This window comes from Ambystoma mexicanum, chromosome 2p (assembly GCF_040938575.1).
Source record: "Ambystoma mexicanum isolate Mex_15411 chromosome 2p, UKY_AmexF1_1, whole genome shotgun sequence".
Classification (NCBI taxonomy): Eukaryota; Metazoa; Chordata; class Amphibia; order Caudata; family Ambystomatidae; genus Ambystoma; species Ambystoma mexicanum.
In genome coordinates this window covers 91,934,952-91,950,964 of record NC_090923.1, presented here as the reverse complement: position 1 = coordinate 91,950,964, position 16,013 = coordinate 91,934,952, and the positions used below count along the sequence as shown (strand labels likewise).

At 45.7% G+C, this 16,013-nt stretch overlaps 1 long non-coding RNA gene across 1 annotated transcript in view; it reads right to left on the bottom strand.

The window, feature by feature from the left end:
- LOC138565834 (uncharacterized) overlaps positions 1-16,013 on the bottom strand; it is a 73,716-nt gene that overhangs the window by 35,416 nt on the left and 22,287 nt on the right. Inside the window, exon 2 of the long non-coding RNA XR_011301645.1 lies at positions 1,862-2,086. This is a non-coding gene — a long non-coding RNA (uncharacterized lncRNA). The remainder of the gene's footprint in view (positions 1-1,861; positions 2,087-16,013) is intronic.

The window sequence follows — 16,013 nt, the reverse complement described above, 5'->3', positions numbered from 1 at the left end:
TGTTACCTAAGAAGATACCGTTGACTCTTAACTGCTCCCTTGGCTCATTTTGGGCCCTAGAGACTGGTTAGGTCACAAAATCCCTTCTTAATTTTAAGAAACATGTTCTTTTTAAAGAACATTGTGGTTTACTTACCTTAAACCCATGATTCATTACTCTGGGTGCTGCTTTGTGCTATCTTTGCTTATTCTCATTTCTTTCCTCAGGGGTGGGCTTTGTGTAGTGTTTTTCTATTTAGTTATTTTTGCGGGTACATTAACGAGCTAGATTAGTTGACTGGTGGAATTGGTTAAGGGCTGGGCACTTCGCATAGATAAAATCCTTTTCCCCAACACTAGGTGAACTGTGCAGAAGAGAAAACAGCCTCTTAACATAGAGAACAATGGATGCATAGAGCAAGAAAAGTAAAATAAATTTGAGGAGAAGTGACACGAAATAACAGCCCTCCATTGAGCCCATGAGACATACAAACACAACAGCACTGACCTAGAAAGACGAGCGGCAGAAAAGAAAACAACATCCGGGCAGCTGCGTATGCCCCGGATTCCAAAGGTGCCAGGCAACATGCTCTGTTTAAAGCAAAGAATGGACAGTAATGGCCACCTTCCTGGGCCCAGGAGACTTGAAAACACCACAGCATTGGCCCACAAGGCTACACTCTAGATATACTCTAGTGGAGGGACAGCTTACAGATTCTGACACACATCTGGACTTGGCAGATACCCTTTCAGGCTGTGTTATTGATCTGCAGAGTGGCTCTTATTTTTTTAAATCACTGCTTCTTGCTTCCTTTGGGGCACTACATATGTTAGTGACGGGCAGTTGTGTACCTGTTAGCACAATGCAGAGGACTTCCTTGTGCACACCGTGAAATGCATCCCTAGTGCTGAAGCCTTTGCATTCTTCACTGCATCGCAAAGAAGCACCCAGGTGTATAAATGGCTGCTAATTGCCTTGGGCCACTTCCATATTACATTTCACAAAGGGCCTGAGCTATGCTACCTGGGTCAGGAGGATGCATACTGTGCCACCCATCACTATGCTCTGCCCATCCTGGCAGTAGGGAAAGAAACAGTAAAAGGACTGAAGTACAGCGGCACAGCAGCATGCCACGTTGCAAATGGGGTTGTATATAGAGTAAACAGAAAATCAGGTGGTAAGCAGGAGGAAACATCCGCTAGAGGCCAGCTGGCTGATGCAAAGGAGCACATACATCAGCTAAGCACTTCATTGACCAGTACCTTGCATAACAACCCATCATTGTCTCCTATGGTGGAGGGAAACACAAATTAACAAACAGAAGTTTGGAGTTTCATGCCAAGTATTACCAGTTGCCATGCCAACCCAATATTGTGGTTCTAAATACCCCTTCTTTGCTGTCTCTTTTCTCTTACCAGTGCTTTGGCACATGTGGTGCAAACACTACCATATGCTCCAGAAATGAAATGATGATATACATCTGGATTAAAGAACAAGTTTTTATTATTTCCCGATTGTGCCCGGAAAGTAAAGCTGATGTTAGAGTTCCTGGGTTGACATGCGAGTGTTCACTGTTGCCAGATTGTACATGGATAGTGAAGGAAGCTGGTAACACCGATCCTGGAATAAGATACAAGTGTTGATTGTTTCTAGATTGTACCTGGATAGTGAAGCTGATGACAGCGATACTGGATTAAATAAAGGGGTTGATTGTTCCCAGATTGTGCCTGGAGAGTAAACATGATAGCCTCCTCTTCCTTACACTCACACTCCCATTCATTGATTACTGCAATGCTCCACTCAACCGGCAATTGAAAATTATGTTTTTAAATCTGTCTATTGTGGTCCTCATTTTCTAAAATCCCATCTGGGAGGTCTTACCTGTGTAAATCCGTGGTGCCAATGAATGTCACGGTCACTGAAGTTAAACTGCATTTGCCCTGCAGAGTTGATCATGATGTTTCCCACATTGGTTAATGTAGAATTTAAAGAAGAGAAGTAAAGCCAGTTCTCAATTTCAAAACGTGCGGGCGGGTCCCCCTGAGCATTGAAGGACATGTCACCACTGGTGGTTTTGAAATGGACATTCCGCATGTGACGATGTAACTGTCAAGAAGAAAAGAGACATAGAGTTAGGTTGTATGTGATAAGGAATGTAAGGTAACCATCATGCGTATATCAGTGACGGCCATGGCTACAGTCCTGACGACTTATCTCTCATCTTCATTACATTGAGACCTGCACTTCCTTGTCACAATCATAATTCCTGCCCTCCAAATCCTTTCTTCGGCATCACGCTGAGTATGAGATCAAGAGGATAAGGACAAAGGACAACAGATGCCATGGAGGAAGAACAGAGCATGCGGCCCCAAGCTTGAAGGTCTATTGCCCTTGGACAAATCATGGACTACACGTAGGTCTGGCCGGGGGCAACCAGTTCACTGTCAGAGTACCCAACCTGATGCAAGCCTGCTCAAGTAGAGCAAGGGTTAGAGGGTATTTAGAGGGAAGTAGTATCCCCCCAATGGAGAAAGCCTGCCTCTTATCTGGTTCCCGACATCCCACCACTAGAAGAAGGGCCCCTGTCACTTGGTCTGGTGCATCTCCTCACTGGATGAAGACCTCCGGTCACGTGGTCTGGGGCAACACCCCACTGGAAGAAGGCCCCTGTCACCTGGTCTGGGGCATCCCCCAACTGGAAGAAGGCCCCCCTCACACTTAGTGTAGGGCATATCCTCATTGGAAGAAGGCCCCCTGTCACTTGGACTGGAGTATCCCCACACTGAACGAAGGCTCCCCGTCACTTGGTATGGTGCATCTCATCACTAGAAGAAGGTTCCCTGTCACTTGGTCTGCAGCAATCCCCCATTGGAAGAAGGCCCCCCATCACTTGGTCTGGTGCATTTCCTCACTGGAAGAAGTTCCACTCTCACTTTGTCTGGGACAACCCCTCACTGGAAGATGTCCCCTGTCACTTGGTCTGGGGCATCCCATCAGTGGAAGAAGGACCCCTGTCACTTGGTCTGGGGCATCATCACACTGGATGAAGGCCCCCCCGTGACTTTGTCTGGGACATCCCCATCACTGGAAAAAGGTCCCCTATAACGTAGTCTAGGGCAACCCATCACTGGAAGAAGGCCCCCTGTCACTTGGGATGGTGCATCTCCTCACTGAAAGGCGATCCCTGTAACTTGGTCTGGTGCATCTCCTCACTGGAAGAAGGTCCCCTGTCACTTGGGCTGGTGCATCTCCTCACTGGAAGGCGATCCCCTGTAACTTGGTCTGGTGCATCTCCTCACTGGAAGAAGGACCACTGTCACTTGGTCTGGGGCATCTCATCACTGGAAGAAGGCCCCCTATCACTTAATCTATGGCATTCCCCACTGGATGAAGGCCCCCTGTTACTTGGACTGGTGCATCTCCTCACTGGAAGAATGTCTCCTGTAACTTGGTCTGGTGCCTCTCCTCACTGGAAGAAGAACCCCTGTCGCTCGGTCTGGGGCATCCCCCCACTGTAAGAAGGCCCACTCTCACTTGGTCTGGGGCATAATGCCACTGGGAGAAGGCCCCATCACACTTGGTCTGGGGCATTCCCCACTGGAAGAAGTCCACTTGAGCCTTAGTCTGGGGCCTCCCCCCACTGGAAGAAGACCCCCTGTCACTTGCCTGGGGAAACTCCCACTGGAAGAAGGTCCCCTATTACTTGGTTTGGGGCACCCTGCCACTGGCAGAAGTCCCCTTATCACTTGGTCTGGGGCATACCCCCACTGGAGGAAGACCCCCTGTCACTGGGTCTGGGGCATCATGTCTCTGGCAGAAGGCCCTCTATCACTTGGTTTGGGGCATTCCCCAGCTGGAGGGAGAACCCTTGTCACTCGGTCTGGGGAATCCTGCCACTGGCAGAAGGCCTTCTATCACTTGGTCTGGGGCATCCCCTCACTGGAAGAAGGCCCCTTTCACTCAGTCTGGTGCAAGCTCCTTCACTAGGCAGGTGGCTACAAAATCCCTTTATGATTTTCCTGTTCCTCTGTTACTTGATTTTCCCCTCAAAGATCAATTTAGAAACGAAGAATGTATTCTGCAGTTTAAGAGCGAGGTTGAGGTGAACATGTTTATCTTCAACTGAAAGTAGTAAGAGGGATACATGGTTTTCCATTGCCTACCACCTGCTTAACCAGCTCCTATAATTTAAATCTGCAAAGCATTTAGCCTAAAAAATTCAAGTTTAAGCAACATTTGTTTTTACATTGCTTTCCCCTTCCAGAAGAACATCCATAACGGTCACTGTCCCATCTCAATTGCTCTAAATCTCTTGGCAGTCAAAATATCAACAAAAAATGGGGACGTGGCCGATCGCCCTCAAGATGGCTGCCTGAGCCCTCTCACCCATGCCCCAACCTCTTTAATCTTCCACAAACATATGGATTAACACGTCCTACAATTACCTTGTGCTAAGGCTTCTATTTAAAAAAGCAGTGGGTCCGGCTCACCCTATGGTGACGGATGGTGGGAGAAACGGGCATCACTGGTGGTTGTTCGGCGTTGGAGCATGGTACACCTGAGGGACAGACTACTGGCTGTGTGCTCCCCGACCGTCTGGGGCACTCGCCAGATAGGCTGGCCAGAGTGGCCGGGTCCTGACTGTGCACTCCATGATCTCATGAGGGCGCACTGTTGAGAGGCTGGCTGGCACTGGCAGAGTGACCCCTGCGAGAACTGAGCTGCTCAGTGAGGAGGGGGGGGAAGAAGTGTCCTTGCTTCCTGAGGCTTGTATACAAGATGAGGCTTCCACATACATCAGGTGTGCAGGTCTATGGCTCCTAAACTCACAAACCAGTGGCCATCTTGTATGTAGATGTATCAATGGAAAAATGCATAGAAGGCAATGAAGCTGTGGGTAAGCAACTTACACCAAGCTTTTATGGTCATATTCTCCTGATGTACCTATCCTCCTATAAGCAAGCTGGAAGTACAGGGGGACAAACAGTGTTGAAAAAGCCTGGTTTCAGCATGGCTGCAAAGAAGTCCTTAAATGTAGTCAATGTCAAAAGTTGGAAATAGGCACCCCAGCAGACCCCTATTAGACCTACCTGAGTGACATAGCCTGAACAAATGGACCTTTCTTTAATTATGGGAGAGCCCTCTACAATCCAACGGACAATGTCTTCAATCGAAAGAAGAGCGCAAGATGTTCAGGACGGAATGAAGTTCAACCGAGCATACATGACCCCATTCACGGACAGGTGGAGCATGGAGGAGAGAATTTCTATGTTAGAGGACAGGATGGAAGGGATGGAACATCTCCAAGACAGGATATGCAAAGTGGAGGAACAGTTATGCAGATAGAAGATTGGAATAGAAGAAACAATATCAGGTTCTTGGTATTACCCAAAAGGATCAAGGGCAAAAAGACAGAATCCCAAAAGACCGAGTATGGAATGCCCAATTTAACAGCATATATATAATGATGGGGGGAGTTAATAAAAAATGTGGAGGGTTAAGAGGGGGGACTGCAAGGGTCTCCCCCCACATATATATGCAGCCAAAGGGGGATAAAAAAGAAAATTCTTTCTTTTCGGATTCGTTTTATTTTTCTTCGGACACACAAAGTCCCAGTTCTTTGGTTCTTTGGACTACCCGATAAGTGTGGAGGGCTTAGATCTGGCTGCATGTCTGGAAAAATGGATACCAGAGGCCCTTCAGCTTAACTTCCTCCCTGCCCCAAATGGACACACAGGTGATGGATCATAACGCAAAGCCCAGGCTAATGACTGCATGTCTACCCCGATACACTGACGTTGTTCAGATTTGGGAGTCAAATTTATATTTCACATGATTTTCTAATCATGCCATGACCAAGAGGAAGTAATTTCTCTCGATGCGCCCGGGAACTCTACCGCAGGGGGATACGCTATGGCCGCTTGCCTCCAGCAAAAATGGCAATCATCGCATCATCTGGTCTTTCTACATTTTTTGAACATCCCTGAGACCTATGGACCTTCCTGCAGGCTTCTGTAGAACAGCTCATTGATACAACCCCTCTTCCTTCCCAGGTTAAAAGACTGGAGGTGCCAACAGGCCATCCAAATCAGACCTGAAGAGGACTTAATAAGGAATTAGAGGCAAGGCTATCCTGGTACATATTTCAAAAGGCCACGACCAGGCACACTAGATCAGGCTCGCTGGATACAGCATCAGCATCCCTCCATGAGCAAGATGCGTGTGAAACATCCAGATCTCCAATAAAATCTAACATGCCATCTGGAATAACCCAAAGCAAATGACTGGCATATCCACTCCCAGAAGAGGAAGCTGAGGAATCTTCTCTAGGCTGGACATGATTTGAATTACCAGCAAACTGTAACATGCTGACTCAAGAGAAAGAGTTGGGACTGAGTCAGGCCTTTCAGTGTCTCTCCACCCCCTGTCACTCCATCCCTGTAGGTTCAAGCTTTGGTCCCAATAGCATGTGGTGTTACATTTTAGTGGTTACTATTATTTGCATCATGAGTTCCACCGTGGGGCAACCACATTGGGGTGACCATGTTTATGCTTGTTAATATTCACTGGTCTATTACTTACCTTTTTCTTCCAATCTATTTATACTGGTTTCTTCTATTTCCTGAGCTTCTCACAGTGTTTCATGTATTCTGAAATGATGAAATGGGTTTCACAATATCACGAGGGTCTCTGACACTGCACATCTGCAGGGATCTCAAGGCACCTTCTAACATAATGGGTCAACCCCACGTTTGTGTTACAGGGGGCTTTTACTCGAAAAGTGGGGGATCATGAACAAAACTAGACACGCAAGTTTAAGCTACCCCTCCCTCTTGTGTGGTAACCATAAGACACCTGTGGAGAAAATGCAGATATGGAATGAATGCTGCAATTTGCCTCAACGTTTGTTACTCATTAAAAAAAATGTTTATTTACTTCATTTCTAATCCAAAGAAAACACTTAATACACCAAAATACACATAATTCTAAAGTGTCAAACTAATACCACATACTGCACAGAAATCGCACACATTTCATATATATTTGACATTCAGAAAGACATATTTCTTCGGGCAGGCTACCAGATTGTTAGGTCACGCCTACTCTTATAGTGTGTAAGTGCAATGTGGGGTTTGTACTTAAAGTGCTTTATATGCAATCAACTTATTTCAGAAAGTCCTTATTGGTCCATATGGGTATGGGAACGTTTCCACAGGCATTTTATTTAACAGAAACAATTTGTTCTAACTAATATGAATGCGTAATAACCATGCTTGTCAAGAATGGAAAGCAGAGTTAGATGAAATATTATATTGTATCTCTTTTTAACGATGGTTTATGTGTTCAAGCATTACCCAGCGGGTACCTTCTGATACTCTTTATTTCCGATTTTTCTACTATGGGGATGTTTTGATAGGGAGAGATCGCTCGACAGAGGGTGTTTCGGCCTATAATAATGATCCACCCATCCTTAATTATCTGCTTCTTAAGTGTGCAGTGAGTGCCTTCATCAGGATATACAATTAATTCACAGAAACAACATCATATCGCTCAGCTACCCTCAGTTTTTTGTTAGGATTCTGTTTTACAATGAACATAAAACACTAATCAGTGAGGCATTGTTGTTGTGCAGAAGCTCTTCTACCAATTTACCTCCACCAGATTGGGCTACATTTTTCTTTTTTCTCTTTGGTGATTTTTCATGGCTTTCTCAAAATATTTTCGCGGCCCACATTTGTTCAGGCTGCGGCACCTGCAGTGGTAATGCATTTATTTTACGTTTCATAATGTGTATCCTGATTAAACTTTCCTTTATTTATACACTTACATTTGAGATGCACTGACCGTATTATTTCTGGCCATAGTATGTGCGCCTGGTGTCTTTATTTCTTCCTATTTTTTTCAGCACCCTCTGCCCAGCAGACCTGTTATGAAGAGCTGTTGTGAGTAATGAGCTGGACACCAACCCCTTTTAAATCCTACTCACTGATTTTCCTATTCAACAGGGCTATTCGGTTCTATCCAGATGCCTGGGCCAATGGGACAGCTAGCTCTGTCTGGGAATACATGTTTCTTCAAACTAGGTTTCTTATTAATGATGTGCAGGCGGGAGGATTTCCTTATTCGACGCACAATATCTATGGCGCATGCTGTAGAGTTCATAACGTTTGCTTCACACGTAACACAGAGGCGCAGATCCTTACAAAGCTTTTTCTGTCGCGTTGTCATGGGAGGAGGTGCGTACATGCTACGCGGCCTTTTTGCCACATGCGTAGATAGGCACATATACCAGTTGCTTTGTGAGGCCAGGAGGCACTATTAGTTGATGACGGGAGTATAACGTTTCAGTTCGCGCTTCTAGGATTTCCGCGCGGGCAAGCACCTCATTCACAATTGACTTCTCTGTTTGTCAGGAAACCTCTTCACCATTTCATACAGGAGAAGGGTCATGTGATGTCTGCATGTCCTGTGAGACATTTTACTGTTGATGAAACTAAACACCACACGCACACACACAGACTGATTTTCATGCAGCCATCTTAACGTGTGCAGCGCAACAAGCAACTTCCATAGACTGGTGTGCATACAAGCTTAGAAGCAAACCATTTTCTTTGTATACAAATACAGGCATGAGTTTATTTCTAGTCTTCGATATTGTCATGACTACATTTGCTTTAGATTTGTGCATTTAAATATTATCTTGTGTATATTGTACACCTGAATTTACAATACTTATTTGACCATTTTTCTTTCAGCAGGTCTTCTGTGTTACCACGTGGGTGAGACATTTTCTTTAGTACTGTTTAAGACACGCAGGAGAATTCAAGAGTGGGTTGCCTCTACAGGGGAAACACCCCTCCATTGAAAAGATTTCTCTATGTCCAGTGAAGGCATACGTGTGAGTCTAATCTAAGAGTTGTTCTTCCATTGATTAGCCTTATATTCTGGTGGTGTTAATTGGGGTTAATGTTTTGGATATCACTCATTTGGGGAAATAGTACTGATGCAAGAACATTTTTATTTGGATATTTCAAACATACAGAGTGATTTCAGTGCAGTATATTATCTCTGTATCCCCTCATTCATATTAGGTGAATATAATGGGTGGAACTGGTATCTTCATGTTATATTCTCTTGACCTAAATGTTCAGGGGTTGAAAGCCCGTCTACGCCTGTATGAGACTGGGCACAAGAATGCCTCATGACTCAGTGGTTGGGAGGTTGCATGTCATGTTGGGATGTCCTAATAGATAACTTGTGGTGCCCTAATGTTTCTGTTACATGAACAGATTTCATTCAATGATGGTATTCAGGCCATTTACCACTGTGTCTAGACGTTGTATCCATCTTTGTTTAAATTGCCTTAGTGCAACTTCTCAGTCACCTCTCCTAGGAAGAGGTTTGACTGTTTGGATGATGAAGCAGCAAAAATCATTATATTTGTGTTTTTTGGTTAAGAAGTGCTCCACCATAGGTTTTTCTGGAACCTAGTTTTGATACATGATCTATGTTCACAGATCCATTGGCGGGCTTCTCTTTTTGTTTTCCCGATATATATCAAGTTACAGGGGCATTTTATCCCATAGATAGCCAAGGTCGTTTGACAGTTGAAGAATTCCTTACATTCCCAGATGACGTCATAAAGGTTGATGTTCTTCATATTTCTAGTTAACGTGCGCACACATTGAGCAATTTCCACATTTGTGATGGCCTACAATGTGTGGTAGGCCTCACATATTGGGTAGGGTTGCTACTTGTGGGCGTTTCTCTTCATATGTGGGCACCAGATGTGGAAATGGGCGGTAATCTCGAACCACAACCCAGTACTCGCATCCCTAGATTGAAAGCGACTAGTCGGTCTTTGTAGGTCCGTGCCGGACGTGGCGGCTTGGCTGAAGACTAAGGTCTCGGCCCGGCTTGGTAAATTGATCTCTTTTCGTTTTTGAATATTGTATACCTGTGAAACCCCTGGGGTATTGCCAATATGCCAGAGCTGTTAGATACGTCAAAACAGCATAAGTACACCCTACAACTCCTTTTACTCGATACTAGATTGTTGGTGAAACATGCATCGGAGGTGGTGTACTATATTTTTGAACGCCGATATAGATATTTGCACTGTTACCGAGACTTGACTGCATGATGCGGCAGGTCCCTCTATTCTTTTGGCCAGCCCCTTGAACTACACTATTCGCTTTATGAATAGAGAGATTGGAGGTGGGTGTGGGGAGCATTTATTTTGAAAGATCATTTAGGCATATGGGAATCTGGCCAAAGTAGACTTAAGGGGTGTGAAACCCTATGGCTCAAATTAAGGACAGATCCCTCGTTGACCATAAATATGTTTCTTATTTATCTGACCGCCCCACTGCCATGCCGAACTTCATATATGACTTGCAGAGTTTTATTCTCTCTCAATTTAAGGATAGTTCCAAATTGATCAATCTGGGGGATTTTACCCTCTGGAAAGGGGCTAAATGTGATGTTGCGACCACCGAGCTTGTGGTATAACTGTCTAAAGCAGGTTTTAGTCCACTCAGTGACGATCCGACACATAATCAAGGACACACTCATGACTGGGTGTCGTCCTTGAACATCTCTATGTTGAACCCTATCATCCTTCCGTACCCATGGTCGCATCATTTTTTTGTGGAATTTTCTATTATTGCCCAGCCCCCTCAGAGAAACAGGGTCCCTAATTATAAATAGGTAACTGCAAGGAACTTGATGAAACTATCACCTGATAAAATCAGCAAGTTGTTGGTCCCAAACAGAGACGTTTTTATGGGAGGGCAAAAGGGGCACTTGCCCAGGGCACCCACCTTTGAGGGGGCCCCAAAGTCTAGCTGGTCTGTGAGATTTATGGGATGCTGCTGAGGCTCTAAACCCATTGCCTTTCTGTTCTGGCGAGTGCATTCTGCCTTGATCAATTCATCATGTATTGCTTTCTATGTTCACTGTGGTATACATAGTTTGTGTGTTCCTTATGGTACAACTCTGTAGCATTCTTTCCTTCCTCTGGGAATTATGTTGATTGTGTGCAATAGGCAATGGTGAAATGCATATTGATAAATGGAGTGCCACAATGGTTCAGAAGTTTGCTCAGTGTGTGAAGCACCCATTGCAGAGATATGTGTTCATATGCAAAATTAGAATATCACATTCCAGCAAGGCTAGTTGAACCTTTCCTATGTCTGAAGTTTATAAACCTGCCTGCATATGTACTTGGTTTTGCAGAACAACATCTGCTATTATCAGCAATGTACCTGTCTGTACCAGATAGAGGTTGCTGTAAAAGCTAACGCATTGTTTTGTAGTTATATATATATTCACACTACGATGCTTGCACTCATATCTTTTTAATATCTAACTTAACTAACTCTCCTTATGTTCCACATTCCAAAATAGGTATCTGCTCAACCCACGACCCCATAGCATTCCAAACATGACGTCGTTTAACAATGAACACCACAACAACCCCCCTTTACTTATCTTTTGACATGTCATTTGCCTTACCATTGTTTTATCACAACTTTAATATTATAACATATTTACAGAAATGAAATGACTTACAGTTTGTTGACTCGACATGCATTTATATTTGTTCAATAAGCCGATCCGGCTTGTGGATTACTCGATGAGACCGACTTCTTACCATTGTGTCTCTGACATCATTATTATACTCCTCTCTATTATCTTCTTTGACCCACGAATGCAATATTTCGCTGGCCACAGAATCTACACCAGCCTTTGTATCACCTCCTTCTAAATCATTTTGGGCATCACCACCCTCCACATGTTCAGTTATCTCCACATCATTCCTGTTCCCCATAGACATATTGTCCCACATTGAGTCACCATCTAGTTCATCACAACCCCTTTTCCTCGCACCCAGCTCATCATCCATGTAGTCCCCTTGGAACATTCTCTTAAAAAACGATGCATTTCGTGTAACTTCATGACTGTCATGATGCCTACCTCCAAGGAGCCAGGTCCGACCCAGCAACCCCAGAGGCAGGCATCATTCCCCCCAGGGAAGTGCCAGCGGGCCCAAGCTGGGGCCCTTTGGACACAGTCCTGGCGCCTTAGGCGCCAGGCTCATGTTAGACCCCTGTCCTGGCGCCTTAGGCGCCAGGCTCATAAAGCTAGACATGTGTTCAAGTGTTTTAATGTGCACTTACCTGATGCAGACCATGCTGCTACATCCAGGCCCTCTTGAGGCCTGAATGGAACTACTTTACCTGTGGGACTACTTTCCACCTGGGTGTGGTCAGGGAAGGATACATATCTGATCGGTGGAAGGATACATACCTGGAACTTCTTCCAAAGCTATTTAAACCACGCCCGATCAGCAACTCACTCTTCGCGTTGTTCTGCTCCTCGCAGCTGGACGCTCACCGTGTCAGCTCCTGCATCTGGACTTCAGCCACGCCTGTCAGCATCCTGGGTCGCCTGCAAAGGGAGATAAGAGAGAATTGGAGAGAAAGAAGACCTTACCAGCTAAAGCTGCATCACGGAGACATCACACCGACGATCTTGAAAGGGAAGACATCATTTTAAAAGCATTTCGCTTCGATCGCTGCAGCGCTGCATTTCACTCACCTTTCCTGGGCACCTCCATCTTCAGCAGCGATCATCCGGATCCGCAGCCACTTCCCAGAGCCTAGAGAGAAAAAGACAAGAAAACAAGGTGGGAGAAGGAAGGGAATAGGAAAGGCTCAGTTTCCTTCTAAGACTTACCTGTTGGGTCATTCCCATTTAATTTCGGGTCCTGCCGCTTCCTGGCATTCCGGACCCCGGCCCCTATGGGGAAAAAAGACAAAGACTTTGAATGAGCGAATGCAAAGACATTACCTGAACGCTCATCCAGAACTCACCTGTCATTTACTGGAACTGCACGTTTCACTTCGGGTCGGCGCCATATCTCCGGCATTCCGAACCCCGGCCCCTAAGGGGAAAAGACATAAGCATTAGCGCTTGCTGCAATAGGACAATGAACATTATTATCAAGCTTGAACTTTTGAACTTGCAACAGAACTCTTACAGTGCCTCACCTGAATAGTCAAGCTTATTTTGAACTCCCATCAAACCTCAATCCAGTGAAGTAACTGGGTTTCAACGCGCCCCTGCATCAGAAGCAGGATGGAGAACTCATTCTTCCAGACCCTAAGGTGAGACTTCATGGGGAATCGTGGAAGGGTATCGTGGAGGGTTGGAAGGGAGTGGGAGGCTTGAACATTATTCTGTCAGTAGGTAATACTCCCTTTTCACGCACAGGGGAATATTCCTGCGAGCCAGAAAAGCCAGAGTAGAGGGGCCCTTCCTGTCCATCTTCAGAGTCCTGCGCTTTACCATTGAAGAAGCATCAGCACTCGAAGCCAGACCTGCGCCCCCGTGGGAATCAGGTGAGCGTGACAGAACGCGAAGACTACCCACAATTTCCCACCCGGGCACTATGGAGACTTCCGAGACAGATCAGCTGGCCCAGCTTTTGGGGGAATTACGGGCAGAAGTGCACTCAGCCCGCCAGGAGACTAACGCTCTCAAAAGAGAACTGATCCTATCAAAGGAAAGAACAGATGACCTGGCCAAAAGGTTACTGCAGACCCAGGCAGGGCACACTCCTTTACCTAATCCCGGAGGTGAATAACCCGGTACAAATCAATCTACCTGGACACATGCCTTTGGCCCCGCCTGAACGTTTTGCAGGGGATCCCAAGAAATATGCCGTCTTTATGAACCAATGTCGTTTACACTTTCTATGCAGACCCGGGGCCTTCCCTAACGACCAGACCAAGGTAGCCTTTATACTATCTTACCTCAGTGGCAGTGCTGCCGATTGGTCTATTCCATTGGTAAATCAGGATGATCCCATTCTCCAGGATTTTCAGGGCTTCCAGGCCAGCATGGAAAGATTGTTTGCTCGACACTCTCAAGGACAGGCCCTTGATAACGAACTGCTATCCTTACGACAAGGTAATCAGGATCTCCTGTCCTACGTTGCCACCTTTAATAGACTGGTTGTGGAAACTGGATGGCCAGAAAACAAAAGGATCACATTGTTTCATCGAGGCCTGCGCGGAGAGCTTAAGGATGTTCTAGCTCAGATTGTAAATCTACCCGAGGTCTGCGCAGACTACATAGACTTGGTGGTTCAACTTGATCACAGACTTCAAAATAGAAAAGCAGATCGGTTCAAGTACGAAACCCGAGTACCGATCAAAACCCACGCTAACTCCAAGAGTCCCGACATATCCGAACCTATGCAAATCGGCGGTGTTAAAGGACCATTAACGCAGAAGGAACGAGAGAGAAGGCGGCAAATGCAACTTTGTCTGTATTGCGGGACTTCCGGTCACTTTCTTCGAAATTGTCCGGTTAAACCACCTAAGAAGGTGGTTGGAGCCACTGATAACGATTTATTGACACCTGATTCGGGAAACGATCTAGCCCGACAAGCGTAGGGGTCCGCTTGCCGAGCTTGAACACAAACTCTTTGACCTCGCATTTTGTCATGCCAATGGTGCTCGTGGACCCAAAACAGCCTCAGCAGTTGCATGCTATAAAAGCATACATCGACAGTGGAGCTATTGGAAATTACATAGACCGTGAATTGGCTTCTAGGATTAAGCTCCCTCTCCGCCCGAAAGTAACCCAAGATGACATTACTACAGTAGATGGAACCGAAATAGCCTCAGGCCCTGTAACGCATTCCACTGTTGGAATCACACTGGTGGGTCAGGATGGACATCGGGAAGCAATTGTGTTTGATGTGGTCAAGGCCCCACAATTTCAAGTAATTCTTGGAATTCCTTGGTTAGAAACACATAATCCCAGAATTACCTGGCGAGCAAAGAAGATAAGTTTTCCTGATTGTGAACCAACTTGTTATCCAAGAAATCCAGTTATGGGTCTAGCCTCAGCAACTTCCACCCCTGTACAGCTACCGTCAGAATACCAAGAATTCCAAGACGTTTTTCAGAAGGAACAGGCTAACACGTTACCTCCCCATCGGTCTTATGATTGCCAAATCGATCTGGTACCCAATGCTCAACTACCTTGTAGTAGGATTTATGCTCTTACGGAACCTGAGAACCTGCATTTGCGTCAGTATTTAGATCAGTACCTAGCCAATGGTTTTATTCGCCCATCCAAGTCTCCTGTCTCCTCAGCTCTTATTTATTCAGATTTGTAGAGCGCACATCAGCCCGTGGGCATCGTGGCGCTTGTTACAGACAATATCTTAATTACATAGGATACAGTAATTACATACAATACAGAATTTACAGTGGACATGCATACATTCGCAATGCAGTATATTTACATGGATTCCTGAGAGTTTCCCAATTATTTTGCAAGGAATGAGGTTTTCAGTTTCCTGCGAAAAATGGGGAGTGCGTTTTCAGCTCTAATATCTGCAGGGAGAGCGTTCCAGGTCTTGGCTGCAATGTAGGGGAAACTTAGACCTCCGGCTTTGGCTTTTTTGATGCGTGGGATGCAGATTAGGTTGGAGTATTGCGTCCTGGTGGGACGGGAGGAGGAAGGTTTGAGGATGGTTTCTGATAGATAGGATGGGGCGGAGAGAGAGAGGCATTTGTGAGTGAGGGTGAGGATTTTGAGAGTGATCCGTTCTTTGACCGGGAGCCATTGGTCTGAGTGCCTGGCCTGGGTGATATGCTCTCTTCTTGGGATACTAAGAGCGGCCCGGAGAACATTGTTCTGCGTGACTTGTAGTCTGTTTATGTTTTTGGCTGATGTGCCTGCTAGGAGTGCATTGCAGTAGTCCAGTTTGGCTCCAATGGTTGCCCTTGCTATAGAGAGGCAGTTGGGTTTAGAGAGGTAGGGCTTAATGGCGTTTATGAGTTTGGTGGTGTGTGCGGATGCGGAAGTGATTGCGCTGACTTGTCTAGTCATAGATAGTGAAGAGTCAAGGTATACTCCCAGTGTCTTTACGGCTGTGGATACGGGGATGATGGAGTTGTCAATGGAGAAGTTGGCGTACAGTTTGTCAAGTTTGTCTAGGGTCTTCTGT